Genomic DNA, 10,010 nt, shown 5'->3' with positions numbered 1-10,010 from the left:
CACTCCAGATTGGGTCTTTGGTTTCTGTAATACTCGTGGTCAGAATTACAAATATGGAACTTGGCTCCAGATCCGCCCCTGTAACTGCTCTAGCCTCGATGAGCTTCATTTGACTGGAGCCGAACACTGTGGGTGACGTCGCACTCACTTAGCCCACAGTAAAGTGGACTAAGTGAGTAATGTAGTCATCAGATTTAGAGCCGGTGGCTTCAGCAGGTGAAGAACATCCTGGATGACTGTGGTCTGTCCTATATCTGGACCTCATAGTCATTCAGCAGAGTTCACCAGTTTAAACCGATAGTGGAACGTAGCTTAACACATCAGCAGATTCAAAAGTGGCGAAAGGTGGAATCAGGGAAACATTATCCTGTCAGGTTTATGAAGAACTGAAAAGAGAACATAAATGTGACAGATATTTATTATGTGAAAATCTGAAATGCAGGTAGGACATGTGTAATGGTAGGACTCATAACACCAGGGTTCAAAGGTCACTGCAGATGGAAGGGTCTGGACAGATGTGGATTTGCCATTTATGTTAAAGTCATTTCGGTGGGAGGTGAGTTTCATATTTTGTTTAACTGTACTGTGAGGGGATGAAGGTCAGAGAAAGGTATATCCTTAAGTTCAACAGATGAAGTATACAAAATATGTAACAAAAAAACATGTATGTTTACATTGGACTGCAAAAAACATGGTTTCACTGGGGATTGAACCCAGGACCTTCTGCGTGTAAAGCAGACGTGATGACCACTACACTATGAAACCCACAAGGAGAAATCAGGATTTCAATTTGGTGGGAGATAAGTTTCATATTATGTTTGAGCGTACGCACGGTGAGGTGATGGAACTCAGAAATGTACATCCCTAAGTTTTATTCAGAGCACACATCAAAATATACATTTGTGTTATTGCTTCAAACAACAACAAAAAAACAAAAAAAAAGAAACAAAAAAACAAAAAACTGTCAACTTGGTGCCTGTTTGAAAAAGGTCCTTGCTTTATATTGATCATGATGATGATGATGATGATGATTAATGTGTTTTCTAGTGTTATTCTGTCATGTATTGATATGTTCGTGCTCCATACCCTCGATTTGTTCATGAGCAAATTAATAAATTAAATTAAAATTAAATGGAAACTATATTAGTGCAATGTGAAACTTCAAAACATGTTACTCATGATTTCTTTGACAAAGGCTTAATGAGTAAGTGACACTGAACCAGCTTCTTAGAAATGTGTGAAACCTGATAAGTCCTGATCATATTCCACAGTCAGAAAAAGGTTTTAATAATATTCAGTCTATCATGAGCTTAATGCAAATAATAAATGACACGCAAGCATTCATAATTATAGATAACTATTTACCCAGGTCACCAAAGCTCAAAATGCTTCACTCACTTCATGATGTCACCTAGTGATGTCCATGAAACTGCTCCTCTGTGTTTTTAAAGTCTATTCTACAACCTCAATTCCAATGAAGTTGGGACGCTGTGTAAAACTTTTTTAAAAATACAGCTACAGGGGGCATGAGGCTGGATCAGATCGCTGATTTACGAAAAAGTGTGAACATGCACGGCTCTGAAAGTCAGCACCAAAACATTAAATTGTATCTGGTAAGAGACTGGCAGCCAATGAAAGTGTGGACATATCAGTCATTCAGGACAGAATATATAAACTACTCAGGACACCCCATGTATTTTCTGTAGTAAAACTTTCAACGCGTGTAGTATGTAGAAAGTTGAAAGCTTAGTTTAAGTCGGGGTACCAAACTAGTTTCAAACCCCTCACTCATTTCGAGCATACATGTGAGTGTTTGTGTGTGCACAGAAGTTATCTATTAATGTTGATAGACGCTGCACCTCCTGTGTCTGATTTTGTCAGAGACAAGCTTACTTTGCCAAGTGGGAAAACCTGCATTGGCCAGGAATCAAACCGAGGTTACCTGCTTGGGTAGGAGCCAACCACTACACCACCAACATACTTAAGACTGCTACTTAAAGATCAAAAACAGTTAGCAAAAGTACTACTAAGTGCTTACACTCCATCAGTCTATGATCAATCAAACAAGAACAAGTCACATACGTCTGTTTGGCAGAGAGAACCTGAAACAGCCTGAACAGTTCAGTTGGTAGCCGTTCAGTCCCAAGTTTTGTTACATGTGCATAAAGGATATTTATCTTCATTTACTCCTCACTGTATTAGAGGAATGTAGGGAGAAAACTGTATGCAGCTATTGAACCCAGGACGATATCAGTTTAAGGCAAGTTTAACAGGTAAAAGATTGAATTGAATAATTATTATATAACAAAAAAAAAACATATGCCTACATTGGTTTCACTGGGGATTGAACCCAGGACCTTCTGCGTGTAAAGCAGACGTGATGACCACTACACTATGAAACCTTTGAGACTCACACTCTGTCCTACACGACTTCTGCCTTTTCCTTCAGCTTTCCCAGCAAACCTGATTTCCCATTGACACCCTCCAGCTGTTTCCGCAGGTAAGTAGAGTGGTTCCATGGTGTAATGGTTAGCACTCTGGACTTTGAATCCAGAAATCCGAGTTCAAGTCTCGGTGGAACCTTGGCAACCTTTTGCAGCTATGATTATAAACTTTGAAGGAGAACGTTGTAAACTCCACTGTGAACGTGCGGGACCAGTCTCAAAGTTCACCAACTTTTCCTAAAAGGCAGATTAATTTTTTAAGAATTTCAGAGCCTGGATAGCTCAGTCGGTAGAGCATCAGACTTTTAATCTGAGGGTCCAGGGTTCAAGTCCCTGTTCAGGTGGCTCTCCTGTTATGTGATCAGATGATCTGTATTCAGTCTTGAAACAGCTTGGACAAATTGGTTTTCAATGGATTTTGAAGCTGGCTCTTGAGGTATAGCTCCACATGTCCAGTGAACACTGCATGTGCTCACTTTACAGTTCAATTCAATAAAGTGCCAAAAATGGGCATACTAAATCATATGAGATTTATTCCCAGCCTTAGCCAAGGCAACCCGGCAAATAGTGCCCAAATGTTTTGCCTTGCTTCTAGCAAATGTCATACACTTGATTTGCATAATTTGAACTGTGTTCAAGACATTAACACAGTCACTTTTATTCCCAAAATAGCCTGAAGATCTGAAGGTCCCTGTATGTGGGGGACCAGAGCGTTTGTCTGCTTTAAGTTTTAGTTTTACTCAAGAGACCCACTTTGTCCCACTCAAGATTTAGAAGCAAGGAAGCAATTTGAGCAAAAATCATTAGAAACACCACCTCAAAAAATACTTGGAGTTGTGTTTTGTTTCATTCACACAGTCTGTCTACATCGCCAAAGCTCAAAATGCAAACACAGTCAAAAGGTTTTAAAATAGTCTGAAAAAGATATATAAATACTAAATAAATTTAAATAAAATAAGCATTCATGGTGACTAACTGAAAAACAGTTGGCTAATGCTAGCTAGCTTGTGGCTGTAATGTTGTTTGTTGTCTGTTCCACCTTGTGATGTCACGAAGTAGTAGTTTTCAAGTCAACAGCTACCTTTTACTTTTTTTTCATTAAAGATCGACAAATGTGGGCTGAAATGATCCAAATGATTCGAGTGAAGGTGTATGGAGTTCAAAAACACACTGGAGCACTTCCTGTATTACCACATGACATCACAAAGTGGAACAGAGTGTTTTCAGTTTGAGAGAAGAACTCAGCCTAAATCTGCAGGGTTTGTGTGTTAAACATGTGTGAATGAAACAAAACACAACTCCTGGTCTGTTTGTGATGAGGAAACATTATAACAGAGATCAGAAAATAGCATAATATGAGCCCTTTTTGCAAGTTAAACCCATTAAAAGCCGGAGTAATGCACAATTCTTTACTAGTGCTTTTTAGCGTAGTCCTGGTCACAACAAAAGAAAGAATGCAGAGGACTGGAGCTGGTCTGGTCCATGTGTTGCGTTGATTTGTCAGTACCTGTTGGCTGGGCTGCAGACACATACCTGCTCTGTGAGGCGTGTTGTGCAAACAGTGGTACAGAGGGATGCTCCGTCCCCACATACCTCCAACATACCTTCATACAATTATGTCACAGGCACCTACTGTACACAGGCTCGTACACGCACCTGCTCACATGCAAGCTCTGCTGTCAGCTGGAACGAATGGACCGGGAAGATCACTGTCACCCTCATATGAGTGGAAAGGTTTTTAAAAAGAAGATATACTGTTTTTGTCTTCTGTGTAGTTATAATCTATGACACCTGTGAGCACTGACTTATTTTTGGGAAATTTTAAAGGGCCCGTATTACGCTAGTTTCTGATCTGTGTTATAATTTCACAAACTGACCTGGAGTTGTGTTTTGTTTAATTCACACATGCATGACACAAAAATCTTGCTAATTTATTCTGTTCCACCTTGTGATGTCACGTGGTAATACAGGAAGTGCTCCACTGTGTTTTATAGCTCCACACACCTTCACTAGAATCATTTGGATCATTTAAACCAATCTTTACCAATCTTTACTGAACTAAAGGTAAAAGGAGCTGTTAATTTGAAAACTACCACTTCATGACATCACAAGGTGGAACAGAGCATTTTGAGATTTGGAGATGTAGATGGACAAATAATAAAGAGTTACTCAAACATGTGTGAATGAAACAAAACACAACTCCAGGTCTGTTTTTGAGGAGGTAACAACATTATAACACGACTTAAAGCTCACAAGAGTCAGCTTTGCATCATAGAGGACCTTTAAATAGCAATATTAATCTAAAATGACTTAAAGTGGAGCTAAACAAAAAATCAACTTTTTTGCTACTAAACTGTGTATATTGTGTTTGAATAGCATTATCTACTGTCCCTAGTCACGTTTTGGCAACTTTAGTGCAAATTAGGTACGTTTGGAGCTTATTTTGTGTGCTGCCTTCAGTGGCCTCTGCAATTTCAAGTATCTGGTGACATCACACAAGACTGCCCTGTTTACAGCCAGGTGTTTGAAGCGCATATACCTGTTAGACCAATCACACTATTCCTTATACTAGAAGACCCCGCCCCTCCTCCCCCGTCACTATTTTCTTTAGTCCTCTAGACCCCACCCTCCTCCTCATTCTCTCTTTTCGTCCTCCAGACTTCAGTTCACAGGTACTACCATGTTTAGCAGCTTTATTTGAAATATGGTTGTGGGCGGGATGTTGCAGAGCCCAGTAGGAGCCAATAGCCCCCTTTACAGAACAACACTGCAAACGTCATCACAACAAAGCCCCGTGTGCTGTGGGCCCCTCCTGTGCAGAGCTGTAGATCACGCTAACGAGTAGGAGATAGCTCTTTTCATTTGAATCCTACTAGTGTCACTGATTAAGAAAATAGAATTGGAGAACGCAGTAAACACAGAGCAGTGGGCGTGTCCCGGGGCCGTGAAAACAGGGGCATATTGGAGCAATGACAGGAAAATAAAATGTTTTACTGTCAATAAATAATGAGAAGGAAAAGCACATAGACATGGTAGCTGGTGTGTTTTTCTATTTTGCCAGATGCCCTCTTTGACGCAAGCAGGAACATCACTGGTACTGCAGGGAATATGGCAGAAATGGTGTTTAGTGGGGGGAATTCCCAGACTTGTGCGCTGCTGTAAAAGAGCACTTTGATCGTTTCACTGCTTTTCCAAATGAAAGGACTTAGTACCTACAAAAAGTTTCTTGAATACGTAATAGAGTTCACATGAATCTGTGCTTGTAACAGGACCATGAACTGTAGGACAAACTCGCTCGTTGTTGTCATTTGAGTTGAATACATGGCTTTAGGGCTTTAGGGGCTCCACTGATTCACGCATAAAAACATACAACTTTTATAATGAAGAAAAAATAATATATGTATTTATAAATTGACATGTCTACCCTGTTGGCACTGTGGTCCAAATAGAAAGTGATCACAGGCTTCCAGCTCCATCGACTCTGGCTCCAATTCACTTTACACTGAAAAACTGTCTTCCCTCTCTCTGTAACACACTCATCATTTTGGTCTTAAAATGTTCGTATTAACCCGCTCTACATGATCTGGTGTTTTTATTTGGCTATTTTGTCTGCAAATCAAGATATGAACATTAATAACAGACAAATCAGGTGCCTTCTTTCCCCGAGGCTGTTCCCGGTAGCTTTAGCAACAGGTTGATTGACAGTGTTGCTAAGCGTCTGCTCCCTGCTAAACCAGTGGTGCGGGCAAGAGGCTTTACCTTCAACAGCCTCACTCTAGATTGGCTCTTTGGTTGTACAAAGCCATATCTGCCATCTACTTAATTCTTTAATTGTTTCTTTATTTTATTCATAAAATATAAAAAGACATCAACAGTGCTGTAAAATTAAACAAAAAAGCAGCAGAACAAACAGTAAATTTATGTTATCTGCCCCCTTTTCCAGACAATACTTAAACACTGTCCACAATATATCAAATCACAATCACAATATTTCACTTACATTTAAATTCTTACCTGGCAACTTGGATGAAACAGACCGTCTGAAGGAATAGAGCAGACGCACATGTTTGTAAAAGAGAATACAGGTTTACAAATGACAACACCCTTGACTGAATAAATGCTGCACTGATTGGTTTTATGGTGTAGTGTGATGGTGTTATCCGTGGCTGGTGTTCCCGGTTCATTCTTGCCCTGGGTGGATGCCGATCGCCCACACACTTGTAATTTAGTGAACGTGATGAAACCAAAGTATTCACTATGAGTCACTGCAGTCAGCAGGTCACAGCCCATAGTTATGTGAGGAGCGCACCAAGGTCATGCCCTCTGACGGAGAGGTTTCCCAGTCTGTTACCCGCACCGCAGCAGCTTAAGGGGGTTGTATTCACCATATTACGTAATTTGAACATTTCCGATGGAGGGCGGGGGCTTGTATGAGTCCATGAGGGATTGACAGTCTTTCAGAAAAAAAAGTTAAACCATATATATATATTTTTATATATATTTTTATATACTGGATTTTTTTCTCGATGTATTTGGGCAATGTGTCCTGCCTCTGTACAGATATATTGTATAAGCAGCTTTTAAGGTCAAAATAAGTCTGCTGTGTACTGTCTCCTTTTAATTGTCGTTAGTATTACGGTGATACGGTAACTACACCCGCGTTGGCATCTGAAAGTTGAGAAAAAACGCTAATAAACTCATTGTCGTGAATAATTAGGATGCTTGGAATGTATAAGGTAAGTAAGGAATAACTTTGAACCTTGGCCTTTACGTCCACTTTTAAAACTACACTGGAATATTTCTTTCACCTATTTTTTCCTGTGGGAGATGGCACAGAAATTCCAGAAACATTCACCATAAACCAGGATAAATCAGCTGAAGTCAAGATCTAGCTAAGAACCCTGACCTGGCCTTCACTTCTGTTAAACTTTGAGCCCTTAACCACGTCTCTTGATGTCACGTGAACACAATTATCCGTGTTTAGACCTCCTGATACTCTGGCAAGTGTGTAGGTTCTGAAGGCGCTCGCTTGGATCTTCCTGGGCTTAGACAGGCTTTCATGTGCTGGAGAAGCAGACACCTCCACCCGCGTCTGCTGTTGCGACTTGTTGGTGTAATTGTCTGTAACGCACGCAGCTCCAGAAAACCCCTGGCTCTGCTTTACTGTGGCGAGGAGTGCTCTGGGAGGAGGTTAGCTTATGAACGTAATTGTTATAGATAATTTGTAGCTGATGTCATCAACATTCCCTGGGGGTGTGATGCTAACTGTAGGCACTGCTCTGTCTGAAGCTCTGTGACTCAAGTTAGACTTTAATCTAAGCTTTGTTTTAACACAGTCTGACCTGAAAGAGCTGACTTACTTGGAACTACAACAGGTGAGCAGATGTGTGCTGTTAAACAAGTCCCTCTCAAGTAACATTACAGTCACAAGCTAGCTAGCATTAGCCAACTGTTTTTCAGTTAGTCACCATGAACGCTTATTTTGCTTAAATCTATTTAGTATTTATATAGCTTTTTCAGACTATATTAAAACCTTTTGACTGTGTTTGCTAATGTGTGCATTATGTCACCATGGTAAATGCTGAACATTCCACCATAGATGTACACGTAGAACACCCCCAGCATGCTGTCACTGTACAGTATCAATAGACATCACATCACAACATATGACCCCCAAAACTGATTTGCAGACCTGGTTTATGGTTAAAGGATATGTTGCCCTGTATTTTGCTACAGCACAGATATATTACATAAGCAGCAGCCCTTGAGGTCAAAATAAGTCAGTTGTGTCTGCATCTGTGCCCTGTTGGCATGCTAGTTGTCGTTACCTTTACCGGGACTCTGCAAAACTCTGTTCTGGGGTCTGAAAGTTGTGCTTATAAACTCATCGCAGTGAATAATCAGGATGTTTGTAATACATAAGGTAAGGAATAAGTGCAGGTTTAACACAGATTTTAGTCATAATTTTCTCATTTGGGTTGTCAGTATCAGTGCTGGAATCCAGTTTGTTTAAACATATAAGGACTTTGATCACTCTGATCTGAATGGTCACTACTTAAACCCCAGCACCTGCAGCCAGTGCTAGTGCAGCCTCTGCAGCTCAGTGAGAGAATCCTGGAGCTTCTGAGCATCACATGAAACCTGTCCATAAACTATATGCATAGAATGAGACAAACACGCATGTGTCCTCCATCTACAGGTGCAGGCTTTGGTGGTTTATGCAATTTAAAGGGCCCATATTACACTATTTTCTGATTTCTGATTTAATGTTGTTTCCTCATCAAAAACAGACCTGGAGTTGTGTTTCATTCACACATGTTTAACACACAAATCCTGCAAATTTAGACTGAGTGCTTCTCTCAAACAGAAAACATTCTGTTCTACCTTGTGATGTCATGTGGTAATACAGGAAGTGCTCCACTGTGTTTTTAAACTCCATACACCTTCACTAGAATCATTTTTAATCACTTTTATGGCATCCAAATATTCTGGATCTGTTCATGTCAAAGAACTATTCTAAGAACTATTTTATATTTATTTATATGACAGAAGGCAGTGTGAGAACTCATTTTAACAACAAACCAATCACAGAGAGAAATTACTTGGGCTGAGAAATGGTTCAACTTGAGAATGGGAGTGAGTTTACCGTTTGAAATAATGCAGAATTTAAATAAAACTTTGCACTACAATAATAACCAACTTGTGGCGCTCAGGCCTAAATAAAAAACAATGCCAAATATGTTTTTTCTGCATAAATGTCATGATGCCTGTATTTTCTGTCTCCGTGTGCTCTCCCCCTCCCCTCACCTGTCTGAGCCTGGAACTGGGCGGAGTTCCTGGCTCCTCCCGCGCGCACCTGGAGCGCATCAGCGCAATTACCTCCACCTGCTGCGGAGCATAAGTGGAGCCAGGACCAGACACTCAGTGTGAGATCGTCTGCTTTTCTACATCCTGTTCGGTGCTGGTTCATCTGTGTATCATCATCCACATCCTGTCTCCTGCACTGCTCCAGCTCCCGCACTCCCAGCTCCGCTCCCGCCTGGCTTCCCAACCTGGTATGGCACTGTTTCACCTTGTCTCCTGCATACTACGCCCCTGGACCTCGCCCTGCACTCTGCTCCTTTCCCTGGCTCTGGTCTACTGGTCTTTGCCTCTGGTCCTCTCAACCCCACCGGTTACGACAATAAAGCTCTCACTCATGTGTCTTGCTCTGCTTCTGTGCTGATTCTTGTGGTTCAGCATTAATCAGTGTAAAAATCATATACAGCCTATGGTAAAAATGAGAGAAAAAGATTTGCTTCTTTGAGAGATCCGGTTCCAAAAGGGCCCACTCGTTCATGAGCGTCACATCACTAGTCTGCTGATAATATTACATTCCATAATGATCTTTATATTTAGTTGCAGAGTGAGTCCTGAGAGCGTCAGTGTGCAGGCGTTCCCATCAGCACCTTATCATGAGCGGCCTTTATTTGCGTCTGGGATTACAAGAGAACAAAGGTCACCGTAAGACTTTGGGAAAAGCCTCCTCACAGCCTGAGCCCAGCCCTGGTCCCGGCCTGTGTCGCA

At 41.0% G+C, this 10,010-nt stretch overlaps 4 non-coding genes across 4 annotated transcripts; 2 read left to right on the top strand and 2 right to left on the bottom strand.

The window, feature by feature from the left end:
* Positions 1-692: 692 nt before the first annotated feature.
* trnav-uac (transfer RNA valine (anticodon UAC)) lies at positions 693-765 on the bottom strand. The gene has a single exon. It is a non-coding gene; the product is annotated as a tRNA-Val (tRNA).
* Positions 766-2,329: 1,564 nt separating this feature from the next.
* Positions 2,330-2,402, bottom strand: trnav-uac (transfer RNA valine (anticodon UAC)). The gene has a single exon. It is a non-coding gene; the product is annotated as a tRNA-Val (tRNA).
* Positions 2,403-2,511: 109 nt separating this feature from the next.
* On the top strand, positions 2,512-2,583 carry trnaq-uug (transfer RNA glutamine (anticodon UUG)). Its single transcript has one exon. It is a non-coding gene; the product is annotated as a tRNA-Gln (tRNA).
* A 132-nt stretch (positions 2,584-2,715) lies between these two features.
* trnak-uuu (transfer RNA lysine (anticodon UUU)) lies at positions 2,716-2,788 on the top strand. The gene has a single exon. It is a non-coding gene; the product is annotated as a tRNA-Lys (tRNA).
* The last annotated feature ends 7,222 nt before the right edge of the window (positions 2,789-10,010 follow it).

This window comes from Periophthalmus magnuspinnatus, chromosome 15 (assembly GCF_009829125.3).
Source record: "Periophthalmus magnuspinnatus isolate fPerMag1 chromosome 15, fPerMag1.2.pri, whole genome shotgun sequence".
Lineage (NCBI taxonomy): Eukaryota > Metazoa > Chordata > Actinopteri > Gobiiformes > Gobiidae > Periophthalmus > Periophthalmus magnuspinnatus.
Note: the sequence above shows the minus strand (reverse complement) of the source record. Positions and strands in the feature narration are given on the sequence as shown.